Here is a 16,714-nt window from a genome sequence, read left to right on the forward strand (position 1 = left end):
CTAATTTGCAGTCCCACTAGCAATGTACAAATGTACCCTTTTCCCCACATCCTCGCCAGCACTTGTTGTTGTTTGACTTCATAATGGCTGCCAATCTTACTGGATTGAGATGGTATCTTAGGGTGTTTTTGATTTGCATTTCTCTGACTGCTAGAGATGGTGAGCATTTTTTCATGTACTTGTTGATTGATTGTATGTCCTCCTTTGAGATGTGTTTGTTCAGGTCTTTGGCCCATTTGTTGATTGGTTTATTTGTTTTCTTATTGTTTAATTTTTTGAGTTCTTAGTATACTCTGGATATTTGGGCTTTATCTGAAGTGTGAGGAGTAAAAATTTGTTCCCAGGATGTAGGTTCCCTATTTACCTCTCTTATTGTTTCTCTTGCTGAGAAAAAACTTTTCAGTTTAAGTAAGTCCCATTTGTTGATTCTTGTTATTAACTCTTGTGCTATGGTTGTCCTATTAAGGAATTTGGAGCCCGACACCACAATATGTAGATTGGAGCCAACTTTTTCTTCTATCAGACACAGAGTCTCTGATTTGATATCTAACTCCTTGATCCACTTTGAGTTAACTTTTGTGCATGGCGAGAGGAGGGGATTCAGTTTCATTTTGTTGCATATGGATTTCCAGTTTTCCCAACACCATTTGTTGAAGATGCTATCCTTCCTCCATTGCATGCTTTTAGCACCTTTATCAAATATAAGATAGTTGTAATTTTGTGAATTAGTCTCTGTGTCCTCTATTCTGTACCATTGGTCCACCCGCCTGTTTTGGTACCAGTACCATGCTGTTTTTGTTACTATTGCTCTGTAGTTTATTTTGAAGTCTGGTATTGCTATACTGCCTGATTCACACTTCCTGCTTAGAATTGTTTTTGCTATTCTGGGTCTTTTATTTTTCTATATAAATTTCATGATTGCTTTATCTATTTCTACATGAAATGCCTTTGGGATTTGGATTGGCATCACATAAAACCTATAAAAAACTTTTGGTAATGTTGCTTGGTCCATTTATTGATTTGGTTATTTGGTTTTGTTTTTGGTGCTTAGCTTTTTAAGTTCTTTATATACCTGAGAGACTAATGCTTTATCTGATGCATGAGAGGTAAAAATTTGCTTCCAAGATATAGGCTCTTTATATACCTCACAGATTGTTTATTTTGCTACAAAGAGACATTTTAGTTTGATTTTTTCCATTTGTTGATTCTTGATTTTAATTCTTGTGCCACAGGAGTCTTATTAAGGAATTTGGAGCCTAATCCCAGATGATGAAGATTAGGATGTACTTTTTTTCTACTAGATGCAGAGTCTTGGTTTAATTTCTATGTCCTTGATATATATTGAGTTGAGTTTTGTGCGTGGTCAGAGATAGGGGTTTAATTTTATTTTGTCACATATAGATTTCCAGTTTTCCCAGCACCATTTGATGAAGAGGCTATCTTTTCTCCAGTGTATGTTTTTTGTCATCTTTGTATAATATAATATCATTGTAGTTTTGTGGGTTCGTCTCTGTGTCCTCTATTCAGTACCATTGGTCTACTAGTCTGTTTTGGTGTAAATACCATGGTGTTTTTGTTATTATTGCTCTGTTGTACAGTTTAAGGTCTGATATAGTGATGCCACCTGCTTCACTCTTCCTGCTAAAGATTGATTTAGCAATTCTGGCTCTCTATTTTTCCAGATAAGTTTTTTTTTATTGGTTATTCAAAATTGCTTTTTCTATTTCTTTGAGGAATGCCATTGGGATTTTGATTGGAATTACATTAAATTTGTATGGTGCTTTTTGTAGTGTGGTCATTTTGATAATATTAATTCTGCCTATCCAAGAGCAATGCAGATCTTTCCATCTTCTAAGGTCTTCTTTAATTTTTTCTTCTTTAGGTATGTAGTTTTCATTGTATAGCTCTTTTATCTCTTTCATTATGTTGATTCCATGTATTTTATTTTATTTTTTGAGACTACTGTGAATAGAGTAGTTTTCCTTATTTTCCTCTCAGAAGATTTGTCACTGATATACAGAAATGCGTTTGACTTATGGGTGTTGATTTTATATCCTGATACTTTGCTAAATGCATTTTCTAGTTCTAGAATTTGTTCTGGTGGAGCTTCCTGGTTATTTTATGTATAGAATTATATCATCAGCAAATAGTGCTAATTTATGTTCTTCTTTTCACATATGTATCTCTTTAATTTCTTTAGTCTGTCTAATTGCTCTGTCCAGTGTTTCAAGAACTATGTTAAATAGAAGTGGTGAAAGAGGGCATCCCTGTCTTCTCCCATTTTTTCGAGGGAATGCCTTCAATTTTTCTCCATTTAGAATGATGTTGACCTAGGGATTAGCATAGATAGCATTTATGATGTTTAAATATGTTCCTGTTATTCCTAGTTTTTCTAGTGTCTGAAACATAAAGGGGTGCTCTATTTTGTCAAATGCTTTTTTTGCATCTATTGAGATAATCATTTGGATTCTTATCTTTATGTCTATCGATGTGATGAATTACATTCATTGATTTCCATATGTTGAACCAACCTTGCATCCTACTTGATCATGGTGCACAATCTTTTTGGTATCTTTGTATTTGATTTGCTAGAATTTAATTGATAATTTTCACATCTATGTTTATTAGAAATATTAGTGTAAAGTTTTCTTTTTTTGTTTTGGTGTGTCTTTGCCTGGTTTTGATCTTTTAAGAGGAATGAGTTGTCTATTGGGACTTGATGTGAACAAATGAATATTCATTCAAATAAACATTTGTTACTTCCACAAGCCATTGCAGTAAATCAGTTTTAAGAGGCTGTACAGAGATGAATATCATATCACCTTCCCTCACCCCAAATCAATCACTTATAATGGGATCCCTTTGTTTGGATTTTATATAACACATTCTACATTAAAATACACTGTAGTTACTTAGCTCAGGCAACACAGAGCCTGTGCATATGCTTCTGGTAGCAGTCCCTAATGACTGTTTGTAATTATTTGATATTTACAACACACAACTTAGGTGAGTTTATTAAGTTTTGTGGTTGTTAATGCTGCAATGTTGATCCTCATTTGAAGTGTCTTTAGTAAGCAGGTGGCACACGCCTATAATCCCAGCTGCTCAGATGGTTGAAGCAAAAGAATCATGAGTTCAAACCCAGCCTCAGCAATTTAGCAAGACCCTAAGAAACTCAGTGAGACACTGTCCTTAAATAAAAAATACAAAAAGGGCTGGGGATGTGACTCAGTAGTTAAGCACCTGTGGGTTCAAAAAAAACAAGAAAAGAAATAATCTGGGCTGGGGTATAGCTCAGTGGAAGAGTGCTTCTTGCTTACCTTCCATGCACAAAGCCCTGAGTTTGATCCCAAGTTTGATCTGCAAAAAAGAAGAAGGAAAGAATCAGTGTCAGCCTTAAAATTCTTAAAGAATTCAAGACCTAGATTTTTGTTCAAATAAAGTTTCAAACCAAAGTAGTACCATACAGAGAAATTACAAAATCTAGATCATAAAATAGCCTTATGTAAAGACAAATAATGGTGGCACTTGCAAGTGGCAGGCTTTAGAGATATAAAAATCTTAACTACCTGAAATGAAGAATGTACAATTCTGGACTTGTTATATTTTAAATTATTTTGTCCCCACTTTTTATCAAATGCATTTTTTAAAATTTATTTTTATCAATCATTTCTTTTAACCTAAAATATAATTTAATTGTTTATTGAGTCTTAAAGAAAATTATTGTATCACAAATATTATCAAGTAGAATAAACTCTTAGACTCTATTGTAAATACAAATTTCCTTTCATTTTTCTTGCTTAAGGCTACATTTTTGAAAAAGAGTGACTTGGATAATTTTTCTTCTTTTAAAACATCCACATTCAAGCGTTTTATGGTAAGGAAGACTAAGATTGGACTTCAGGCCTAGGAGTTGAGATTTTGCCCATAAAACAAAAGATATTCAGTATAATGTCTAAGAGTCTCCTATGAATGTCAGAGATTCACTTCTAATTGATATTCATTATGATCAAGGGTTTAAAGGCTGCTCAGAGGATGAGAATAAAGCTTCCAGTTCCCACTGCTAATGTTAAACTTGGTCCTAAATCACCCTTCCCTTCCCTGAAATGCCATCTCTGTTTCACTCACCTAGGTTCTCATCCGGCTCAATTTTGTTTCAGCCAATTGGTTTCATTTGGCTCCTTGGAAAAAGAAAACTGGAAGGGTCAAGAGGTTTTTTTGAAAGTTCTAAGCAAATAATAAGGACTTGTTTTGTCTAGTAGACCTTTTGCCTTGATGTTGACACACTGTAAAGTACTTTCAGGCTGGCTTCTATGAAGAATAAATGGAAATTAACAACCAGAATTCAAATAAAGTTGTGTATTATATACACAGTATGTCTGAGGAACTGTACTGGGTAGGTGTACAATTGCGGGGAGAGCGGATGTTCACGTAGTCACTAAGCTGCTCCTTGTCTGTAGGCGCCATTTTGAATCTCCTCAGGACCTGGAGGTATAGAGTAGCAGCCATTCCTATCCCATCCACTTCTATTCTGTTGATAAGGCTCTATGATTGGACTTTATCTTATTGTACATGTGCTTTTGGTAATTGGCAATCATTGGATAATCTGAGGTGGGGAAAATCATTTCTGGAATAATGTGACCCTATCTAAGAAGATGAATACCTTCTCTTCTTTGATCTTGGACTTAATATGTCCTTTTTGGTTTGTAATTAATATTATATATGACACACTGGTGGGTTTGATGCCCTCTTGAACTTTGTCTCTATGCACACTTCCTATTTTTTGTTTTTTAAGTTTTAGGACTGTGCTATATGTGCTTTGATGAAAATGGTCAGAGGTAGTTTGGTTATAGATATTTTTTATTGAAGAACAACATGTGGAGGATGGATTTTTCTTTCTCAGAAAGACAAATCCAAGTGGTAAATAAGGTACACAGAATGTGTATGTTGTACATTATTCTTGCTGTCTTTCTGTCCTTCTGCACAGCCATACGATGTGAATTTACAGGTGACCTCAGTGTTGTCCAGACTTTCCCTCTTCCCTCATCCACATACACATGAGTACCTTTTGGATCCCTACGTGAATCTGGCCTCTGGCTGTCGATCCCTCTTCTCTGTCATCGTCAGGGTAAGTCTCATTCTCTTCTGTTCTCTAGCATGGCTGAGCCTTTTCATATCACTGTATGTAGTTAGTGACACCCAGTGAAGAATATTGTGTATCTATTGTTTTAAAGCGATTATTATACATTCTGAACTATAACAAAATGTGGGGGTGGGAGACAAATTTATTTGCTTAAACAATATATATAATTTTAATATTTTAAAGAACAGATATGAGTCCTTGGTCAAAGATGGTTACAGAGTAGTGAAAGTTGGGGTTCTCTATTTGGTGACAGGGAGAGAGGATTTTATCTAAGAACTCTTATGTAGTTGAGTTCAGGAGCTGAGCTCCCTGTCTCTGCTGCAGGTTGTTGGTGACCTTATGGTTCGAATTCAGCGTATTCAAGACTTCACCCCCAAGCTGCTGTTAGTCAGAAAGCGGTTGCTTGGTTTGGAACCTGAAGGCCCTATGTAAGTCCAAATTTTATGTGCTCAGTGATGCAAATATTTCACCCAATGTAAAGATCTGTTGGTAGGTCAATCTGTCCTCTGTTTTTTCTCTAGTATCGACCACATCACGTTGCTAGAGGGTGTGATTGTATTAGAAGAGTTCTGTAAGGAGCTGGCGGCCATCGCATTTGTGAAATACCACACTTCCTCCACACCATGACTGACGTCTTTCAAGTCACTAGGGATCCGGACGATTGTGTACAGTCCATCAGAAAAGACAGTTCCACCCAGCCGAGAGAGGACGAAAGCCTTTTTAAAGGAAGTAAACTGCACAGAACCGTTAAGAACCATTGAGTGAACACGCAATAAAATGCGGCACCCTGTTTTTGTTGCTTTATTTATCACAGTGGTTCTCTCTATAGATTTGCACGTTGTTGAACCCCGGAAGCAGTTGAGGGACTTGCAGGAAATAAGGCATTTCCAACAACTGTGTGAAAGCTGCACAATTTTTGATGTCACGACTTTGATGATACTTCTGTTTTTTTAATATCCTTTTAGGCAGTAAGGCATTTACATTCTCTGGGACTCAAATGCTTATATTCTTTTGGATTAATAAGCAGCAAAAAAATTTACTAATTTTATAACTTTTTAAGGTTAAGATTCTTATCAAACAAAAATATTTAAAAAACTGTAAATGAGAAAAAATATATATAATTCAGGAACCAACAAAGGAATTGAGTTAATTATAGGAGATAAAAATGTGTAGAGCAACATTAACTTTCTTCAGCTTTTCTAAGAATAACAATTTAATATGATAAATTCTTGATTAATATATATATTTTTAAAGAAATGTTCTTTTATTCCTCTGTGCACATAGCCATGTTAGTGGTTGATTTCCATGTCTGGGTCCCAGTTGATTTAAATTGTCATTTTTTGCAGCAGCATCAAATTTATGCTCATCATTGGTAGCATTTGCTAAAATGATATTTTTTTAACCTAATTAAATTAACACATACTGGATTGAGAAGCTTTTTTCCCTCCCTCTCTGAAAATTGCTGATGAAATTGCTTTATAATTTGTTTTTGTTATCGAAGCGCATGGCAGCGTCCAGGTGGGGAACCAACTGATAACTCTTAGCAATCAGAATGCCAATGGCCTCTTACTGTTTACATTTTTTTCATTTTGTTGGGTTTTTTTGCTTGTCTGCAATGATTCTAAAGAGATTAAACAAAACAGTCTTTTGAATGTCCTGTTTACAAGTTAAAGGATTGTGGGAATTCGGGGTGTCCGGGAGTGGGCACACATGGGGTGACAAGTTTAGCCAAGCTGCGCTGTGCACAGCATGCCAAGTGGGCTGCCCAACTTGTTTGCTATGTCTTTCTTTTCTGTCTTTAAATGATGCTTATCCCTCAGTTGTCACTTTTAAGCTTTTTTTTTTTTTAAGTTGAAATATTAAGCAGCAGCACTTTCCTCTGCATCTTTCCATTCACTAATATTTGGAGAAGAGACTGTCACGTTCCAGCTGGAGAGACGTGTCTCTACTCTCCTGAGAAGTTCTTTTATGTAGCATGTTTGCATATACACATCATGTGGCCATGTGCTTAGAAGCATGTTTTACACTTATCTGCTTACTTTGTTGTATTATTATTTCTGATTTACTTTATAATTAGTTTTTACTATTAAGAAAAAAATCTATATCATGAATAGTCTCAGCTTTACAATGTGCACCATTGTTAAAACAAGAAGACTTTATCTCTAATTTGATGCAGATCTTTCTTAGCTCATAAGTATAGCATTAAGTAAAACAGTGAAGCAAAAAAAGTGAGAGAGTTACTTCATGCAGGATTTTCTTCCAGTGATTTTGAGTGATAGGAAAACATTCAGTTTGCTATATTTATTGTAGTTTACTCAAGGAACACTTCAACGTCTCCACTTTAGGTGGTAGTTAACAATCTACAGATGTATTTAAAACAAGGCATTAAGAGATATTAGATATTTCTTAATGTTTTTGTAGTGTTTAATAGGTGTAGTAGCGATGATATTATGTCTCAAACCAAATATGTTCTTATCCTTGATTTCACAGAGGGACCTTATAGCTAATTCATGAACCAAGCTCAGAAAAGCTTTAATTCTTATATTTGATATATGTATGCTGCTTCTGAAAATGTAATTTTCCTAAGTTATAATGACTTTTATTTGTGCTCAGCTAAGGCTTAGGTTTTAGTTTTCTTCTTTCTTTTCTTTTTTCTTTTTTTTTCTTCATATTTAGTTCAGACTTAGAGTCAGCACAAGTTATCACAGTGAGTTGAATTTGTTAACATAGTGCAACACTAACTTTTCCTCACTGTTTCTCAGAAGCTGAATACTTCAGTTATTCAGTACTTGCCACAACAATGACTAAAATGCACTGTGTTGCGTAGAAAGTGCCACCTCAAACATTGATTGCCATAGCCAAGTTCCAAACGGCGTTTTAGCCTTGCTTCAAGTTTGTATAAACAGGTAGGCACTTTTTTTTTTTAAACATTCTAACAGTATAATCATTGGGTTTATTTTTGTTAATGAACCCCGTTCTTTACTTGATAGAACTCAGATTTGTCTTAGCCAATTTCATGGTAGAACTCACATAACCCATTAATGTTCTCATAACGCATCTGTTTGTGCAATATGGAAGCTGTGAGTGGATTCATAGCTTTTTGGTTTAATTGTACATTATTGTGTTGTACATGTGTATATATATGTGTGTGTATATATGTGTGTGTATATATATATATGAGGACCAAAATCCTTAGCTTGCTTACACTGTTGCTAGTGTAAAGATTGTTACACTTGATTTTACGGGGCACAAATTATGGAATTTCTTCATAAATTCATGGTAACATTTCATAAATTATTGTATTACTATACAATTCACCATTTAATTATGAAGTTCTTAGGTATTGACAGAAGAAGTTACAGTGAAGTGATAAAACCACAAATTGTAATTACACTTTGGGTTGTACAATATGTCAAAATATGCATGTCATTGTGACACTTGGTATGTTAAAACATGATAATCATACTTCTGGGCCCTGTAAAATAGTGTTACTGTAATACTCTGTTGGCCTTCTGCCTTGTTTACATTAAACAGAGGATATTTAGTAAATTTTTCTATGAACGTTGTGTAGGTTACTGACAGTGTTATCAAGGTCTGGACTTCGTGGGCCATCTAGGGAAAAGCTATTCAGATGGCAATTGTGTACCTACCCTCTCTTCAAAGGAGGTTGCAATCAAGTTCAACTTTTTGTGCTAACAATGCATGCAGGACTAAGAGGGATAATAAAAAAAAAGAATAAATACTGTAACTTAAACAAAATATTGTCTTACATTTTTGTAGAATTCAAATCAGAAATGCTTTATCTACTGATAAGTCTTAAGCAATGGTTCTTAACTTCACCCTTGACAAAGAGACAGTCCACACCAATCAATGGGTCACTGCAGTATTGATTCTAGGGAGAGGAAAAAAAAGAAATACGTAAATATGTATGGAGGAGGTCTGTCTAGCCTAACAATTTCCCTGGGTGAATCTCATATATGTCCTCCAGTGGCCTCCTTAATAATCACTCCCCTAAAGGAAGGAAAAGCAACTAGTTCTAAGCATTATTTCTTAACATTTTCCAACACATGTTGGAACCTCTCTTTTTAGCTGACGTTTGAAACAGACTCTAGACTTATTCTATTCGCTTGAGTATGCACCCAAGTCCCTTAAATGGAAACTGAAGAAAACATGTAACACTTGACATAACCAGAAAGAAAAACAGCCACTTATTAATCTCAACCACCAGTGACCCTTTTCAGCTAGTGTTATTCAAAATAGTCTTAGAAGAAAATAAAGGACACTAGATTGAAAGGATGAAGGAGGCCGAGTTTAGGCACCCAAAAGTTGAAAATACCCTCTTTGCCCTGAGCTACTTCAAAAGAAAATTGCTTTTTTGGAATGCATAACTGAATTCCCCGTCTAAAACCTGGTTCAAATTGCTGTTAAATATCTTCCAGTGTTTTATCTAGAAAAACTAGTGATCCCAAGGGAATTGAAAGAATTCACACAATTGTTGAAGTTTTGCTGGAGTAAGAGCTATACCTCTTCTCCCCAAAATCAAAATGAGCAGAAACACTTCATGCCAGCTTGATGCTGATGCTGAAGGATGCACAAAAGAAACAAAATGTTTTAGTTGGTCTTAACAAAGGAAGGTGTTGCCTGTGGGCTGCCTTTGGGAGACTGGGTTCTAACCTTACTTGATAAGGCCCCTCTTGCCACCTCAGGGAGATCTACCTATGCCTGCTTCCTCTACACTCACTACCATTATAGTTTGAGTGTCATGTAATTTGAAATGTTTCATTTCTAAAAATGTTATTTCTTAACACATATCAGAAATAAGACATATTTCATCTAAAAATAAAATAATAATTGTGTTTATTCAACAAATATTGAGAACTTTTTATGATCCAGTTATTTAAGGTGTTGGGGGAACAAATGGAAGCCATCTCAGCCCCCAAGAAGTCACAGTCCTGGTGGCAGTTCAGTGTGTTCACACAAATACAGTGCACATATGTGGTGGACGTTAGAGAAATAGTATGCCGGTGGTGTAAGCACCAGGGGTCAGTATGTTGCATATTATCTAAAAGGGAAGATCTGAGTCCTAGGTCCTGATTGGATATTATATTAATATATATTAATTCATCGATTTAATACTTTATATGTATAAACTAATATATAAGCAGTGCTGGGGATCAATCTCAAGGCCTTGTGCATGCTTGGCAAGCACTCTACCTCATCAGCGATTAATCCATCTGATGGATTATATTCAATGGTAACTGTAGGCAGATAGTTGAAGGAAGTAGATCGCTGGGAGCGTGCCTTTGGGGATTAGATCTTGTCCCTGGCACCTTGTTCTCTCTCTCTGCTTCGGGGCTGCCGTGTCCTGAGCAGCTTTCCTCTGCCTCCCTCTTCCACCATGATGTTCTGCCTCACCTCAGGCCCAGAGCCGTGGAGTCAGCCAATCGTGAACTGAAAATCCACAAGCAAAATAAACTTTTCCTCCAAGTTGTTCTTGTCAGGAATTTTGGTCACAGTGATGAAAAGCCAACACATGACCTTGCTCTTCCTTCTATTTAGACTAGGCAGTATATCAAGGGACAGACAGGGAGTCTTTTTAAAAAAAAAAAGGCAGTAAAGTATTCTCTTGATTGAGTAATCAAATCGTTAGATGAACGTAGAACCCACCAGCACACTGCCAGGAATCTGAATACTACTGTGGGCCTCTTAGGCCATATCAGGAGGTGAGGATGAGCGTTAGTTACTAGTACCCATGTTGCAATGTGCATCATTTGCATGGTGATCACATTATTAATTTTTCACAAACTATTCCATTCCAGTGATAGGCGAAAGATTTCAGGAATGATGCTGAGTTTAGAGAGTCCGAATCAGCCAACAATGTATCCTGGCTTTACCAAAAAGACCACTCTTTCTAGGGTTGAGAACTCTAACCAGGATTTGGCCACGTACCAATGAGCTACATGCAGTTCAGAAGAAAGGAACAAGTGACATGCCCAGCCTGTGAGATCAGGGGAAGACAAGCCAAAGCATCTCAAGACTGTAATTTTTGAGAAAGGAATCGTAAAATCAATTTTACTATAATGCAGAAAGATGAGATGACACACAAATTCAGTGTAGTCTGAGTAAAGCTATATTTCAAAGCCCTGAGGGTGGGTTCCATTTATGTAATAACAGGAGAAATGTATTCCTCATTCCATTCACAAGTGGAATAGCATTTTTAATTGATTAGATTTTTTTTCCCCAAGAGAACCACAAACTGAAGATTTCTACAAGGAAGCAAGCTAACCCCATTCCTTAAGCATTCTTCTTTCATGTTTAAAATGTGCTTTTCTGCTTAAATCTCTTTATTCTGTTGTTCTTACTGACAAATGGCAAGCGGGGCATTTTGTTTCTGTAATCTTTGTTGATGGCTTAAATTGTTTGAATGTCCTGTGATCTTTATTTCCATTCCATTTTAGAAATTATTAGTCTTTTCTTCAGCTGCATTGGTTTGGGGCTCCAGCAGAGATGAAGCTGAGAGGGAAAAACCTATTTTTAGGATATAAACATTATCACAGTAGTCCATGTGCCTTAGACACCTTGACAGTAAGCAAGCCTCATTATAAAGGCTTTTGTTTCCATAAAATAATCCAGTGTAATACAGACTCAATCTCCCTGAACACATGATTGGGAAGAGTCCATGGGACTCATTGGAATTTGGGTTCCAAACTGCATCCTAAAAATAAAACCTGTTAAAACAAATGTGCATAGCAACTTCTGGGCATTTTTCTTTGGAATTTGACATTGAAATAAAAGTGATTTTGCACAGTTCTTAATGGTTGGAGACTTTTCATGCAAAACATACAATATAATTGATATTCACTGAATTTTGAGTATTTCAAAGAAAAAAATCTGATATGTATCTTGCAGAGCAATGTTGCTCTTATTGTCATTTTTATTTCAATGGAAAGAAAAAGACTAAGGAAGTATAATTAATTTGACATGGATAATTCTGGGCTGAACATTTAAATATCAACGCAATTTAAAACCCACGGCATTATTCAAAGTTCTTTGCATCTTGTACATTTTGCTATTGTTGCTCTGTTTTCTGAAGATACTAGGTCATTGTATTTTGGCCCTCCCTCCAGGAATCTGTGTATCAATCACTCAGCTACCAATAACTTCTTCAAACAGAAATCATCACTGTCAGCCTTATTTGGTTAAAAAGATGCTGGATTGGTGCAAGTGCTGTTTTTCTACCGATTCCTGGGTTAGTTCTAGAAAGACCTTACAGGAGTCTCAGACATTGCATTGTATATCTGCAAACTCCAGAAATTCTCACAACACCATGGGAGCTGTTCCCTGCCTCTTACCAGTGTTCTGTTTTGTTTTGTTTTCAACACCTCTAGGTATCAGCCACTGACAGCCAGAGGTTACTCCATTTATACAAGGGTAGGCCCTGCTCTCCTGATAGAACTTTCCTGAATGATCTTGCTTGGAAGGAACTTTCTAACTAAATACATAGAACACCATAATTGAATACTATCATCATAAATATTGAGGTCTGAGGTCCAATGGATTCTGTTGTCACGAAGACAAAATAACATCATCCATAATGTTCAGCAAACATTTACTAAATGTTTTAGTCAGTTTTTTTTGTGTGTGTGTCACTGTGACCAAAAGACCTGACAAGAACAATGTAGAGGAGGAAAAGTTTATTAGGCTCCCAGTTTCAGAGATCTCAGTCCTTGGTCAGCTGACTCCATACCTCTGGACCTGAAGTGAGTTAGGACGTCATGGCTGAAAGGTGTGGTGGAAGAAGGAAGCTCAGGACTTGGCAACCAGGAAACAGAGAGAGACCTCCCTCCCCCAGCCACACCCTACCTACCTCAGTAACCACCCCGTTAATCCATATGAGTGGATTAATCCACGGATTAGTTTATACCTGTCATAATCTAATCATTTCACCTCTGAAAATTCTCTTTGTCTCACACCTGAGCTTTTGGGAGACACCTCACATCTAAACCCTATCTGACTCTGGCAAGCGAAGGAAATTTCAAGAAAGTCCTTATCTCCTTAAGGTTTGCTTTTTAAGGTAGAGGGGACTCCTCCACCAAGTTCTGTGGATTACGATACTGTCCTTCAGTTCCAAGCTCACTCTTCTATGCTCTGCTTTGTGTTGCTGAGCTGCGATTCTCAAAACAAAATCTTTCCTTCAGTAGCTGGTTTTCCTCTAGGTGTGTCCGTAGCGGAGCTTCCAGACAGAGAAGGAGAAATAGGAGGGAAAAAGGAGCTTCCTTTCAGTTTGCTTCTGTCCGTGTCACCTCAGTAATGGGTTTGAAATGGTTAGTTTTAGTCTTCATATTTCTTAACTCCCCCAAGAGCCATCTCATGAAGCCCCCCAATGGCAGCAGCAGCTGCTGCATAGCAGACCCCTCTCAGAGGCCTGACTTCCCAGCTAATTCCTCCCAGGTTAGCCTGCCCTCCCCGGGAGCAGGCTCAGAGCTGACCCTAATCAGACAGGTCTAGAGGCCAAAATTTCCCATTGGCCTGGAAGCCTGGGGTTCAAGGTGTTTAGTTTCTTGGGAACCTACCAGAATCCCAGAGTCCCCCTCTGTCAAACCATGTTTTCATATAAGGTTCAACCTACATTGTAATTCGGTAACCCTGTTTTTGTGAGACTGGCCTTATGGCTAAAGAAATGTGAAGGGTCATTTTAGGGCTGCCATAGAATGTCTCTGATTCTCTGGGGCTTGGATTTATCAGCTTAAAACCTTGAACTGGTTTTATCCTTTCTGCAACTGCACAGCTGTCTAAGGCCACCCCCTCCAAGGCTTTGTGTGACTACAGTGTAACCTAGGGATGGTAAAAATTCATGCCTGTTGTCCTTTTCCCTTTCAATGTATATATGAAAATTCCACCGTTCCCCTGAGCCCCCTGTCTCAGTAGACATTTCCTCCCTGGTGATCACTATGACGCTGAATTTTGCTATGTCCTTGCATGCAGTGGGGCCCTAGGGTTGTATTTGCCACTGACTGAGGACTGAGCCCAGTACCCAAGGCCAAGGGCATAATCAAATCCATCCCTGACACCAACCCCAAAGGGGCTTTCCCAGTACCCGGCACTATTATCGGAGTTCAGTTAGAAAAATGGAAACTGCCCAAGGAATTCAGCAGAGGGAATTGATACAGGGAGTTCAATGTCAGAGGGCTGAATGAGCTTAGGGGAAACCGAGGTAACAGCAGGAAGCACACCACCTCCAAACCTGGAGGACCCCAAGGTGAGAAGCTGAGATTATCAAACCCTAGAAGGACAGGAGGGGGCCTGAGGGCTGGAGCTCAGACCCCGTGTCTGTGGAGGTTCCCAGACTTTCCTGATGTTTGGCAATCCTGACAATTTGGGGGAGGGTCAGTCAACGTTTTGCAGGATGCCCCCCTACTGGAATTTGTCCCCCCACTGCACTGGGACTGTGGGCTTGGGAAGAATGATCCCATCACAGGGGAGAATCCTCAGCCTGCTGTTGACCTGGATCCCCTGGCTGAGGCAGTGTCTGTCCGGTTTCTCCATCGGAGTTCCTCCTTCTCTCCCTCCCATTTCCCTATGGTCCTCTGGGGAGCAGGTCAACGTGGTGTGCTTCAGAAGTGGGGAGTTCATTCACTGTGCCTTCTTGAGGGTGGGGGGACCCACGTAAATTATTTGGGATTCTTTCTGTGCCCCCCCCACTCATCCATTGACCTAGTCACTTATATCAATAAGGACTCGTGGATATTCATTGTGTGCTTTGGGTTATAATCCAGTACTGCCTCATTGATTTTGTTGCTCATATTCTTCCAGCTTTGTCCAGTGGGAGCTCTTTCAGTTGGCTCCTGTGTCTGTCTGACACACCCTCATAAATATATGTGTGTGTGTGTGTGTGTGTGTGTGTGTGAGTGTGTGCCTGCACGCGTGCACATGCATTTGAGCATTTCTTTACTTTGGGGAACTACAAGCAACTCTAGGCTCATTTGGTTTATTTCCTGTCCCAGTACTAGAATCGGCCATTTCTCTAGGAAGCAGCAGGGTTGTCTTAGAATCTGAACTCCCGGATGCATTGACCCAGCATGCTGTTCTGGACGCAAATAGCCCAGGAAGGACTGTTGGACTGAATATATGGTATTTATAAAGTCCTTCGAATCTGCACATTCTTAACACAGGCCAGAGGACACAAGCTAACAGAACTATCCAGAATGAGTGGCCGTGGGGAAAGAAGAAATTGTTGGGAGAAAAGAGGCCTATTTCAGCAGAGGGAAACTGCCCTAATGACCAATATCCTGGACTTGAACATGGCCATAGGAAATCCTTCTATTTCAGATCTTTATGTTATTTCCAAAGGAGTCATATACTGACAGGTTTGAAAGAATTTATTCAAAATACAGCTTTACATCTATGTCCCATTACTTAAGTGCCCTATGAATGATCACTTTGTATGAGCCCTATGATTAGCTTGAAGCTAGAACAATTATATTGCATTAACTCTTTTGGGTTAAAACATCAACTTGTTAATGATAAACATTTCAATGAACTACAATTTTTATAACCTAACCTATATTGGCATTTCTTCATTTTGAAATTACCAAGGGACTCAGAAAATGGAGGTAATCCAAACCTCTCTAGGACACAAAGGCCCTTATATATGGATTTTTCTCTGCTTCTGACAGAATCGGTTTGCTTACATCTGTGCAGATGAGAACACAATTACTGTAAAGTAGGGGAACCCACGTCAGCTTTGGACGCTTGTGTTTGCTCTGCAAAGGGCAGCATCGCGTGCGTATCTTAGGCGGTATCTTGAAAGCTTTGCTGTCTCAGAAGCCTGCTTGCATTAAACATGAGAAACGGATAAGTGTGATTGCCACAGGGATTCGCAGGCAGCTCCTCGCAGCAGGATGAGCTCAGCTCGCTGGGCTGAGAAGGGCCTTGGCCAGGCGAGGCCCTGCCGCACTGGGCCAAAGCTGGGGTGGATTTGGACTGCAGGTGAAACTCATCTTGTGCTTTCCATTACTTGACTGATTGATTGCTTTTTCTCCTTAACATCCCATGAGGAGTCCTTGGCGTGCTGTGAGGACATGCTCTGCTGCGTGAGGGAAGAGAAAACCTCTCTTGGAAGGAAGAAGAGAAACAGAAAGCTAGGATGGGGGAGAAACAAGAAAGGAGAAACATGAAAAGATCTAGAAGGAAGAAGGGGAGTCAAAAACAGGCTGAAGGAGGATCAGAGGAGACCCCGTCCCCCATTCTCCCTGCTGATTGGTTCTTTGCCTCCCAAACTCCCACATCCTGCAGGCTTCTGCCCAGTTGCCGGGCCCTGCCTCCTCTCCCCCTCTCTCCCCACTGCATCCCTCTGCATCCCACCCAGGAAGAACATAGGGTCCCCCAGGAGCTCCATGGACTTGGAACACAGGTCCATCTCATTGCAGGCCCCACCCTGACCTTCGGCACTGGACTTAGTAATTAAGAATCTGAGGGCTGGGGCTGGGGCTGGGGCTGGGGTTCAGTGGCAGAGCACTTGCCTGGCACGCATGAGGCCCTGGTTGGATCCTCAACACCAATTAAAAATAA

At 38.8% G+C, this 16,714-nt stretch overlaps 1 long non-coding RNA gene across 1 annotated transcript; it reads left to right on the top strand.

Moving 5' to 3' along the window:
- Positions 1-5,091: 5,091 nt before the first annotated feature.
- LOC143640803 (uncharacterized) lies at positions 5,092-5,933 on the top strand. The gene is made up of 3 exons (XR_013155153.1): positions 5,092-5,128; positions 5,468-5,571; positions 5,665-5,933. It is a non-coding gene; the product is annotated as an uncharacterized LOC143640803 (long non-coding RNA).
- The last annotated feature ends 10,781 nt before the right edge of the window (positions 5,934-16,714 follow it).

This window comes from Callospermophilus lateralis, unplaced genomic scaffold (assembly GCF_048772815.1).
Source record: "Callospermophilus lateralis isolate mCalLat2 unplaced genomic scaffold, mCalLat2.hap1 Scaffold_63, whole genome shotgun sequence".
Classification (NCBI taxonomy): domain Eukaryota; kingdom Metazoa; phylum Chordata; class Mammalia; order Rodentia; family Sciuridae; genus Callospermophilus; species Callospermophilus lateralis.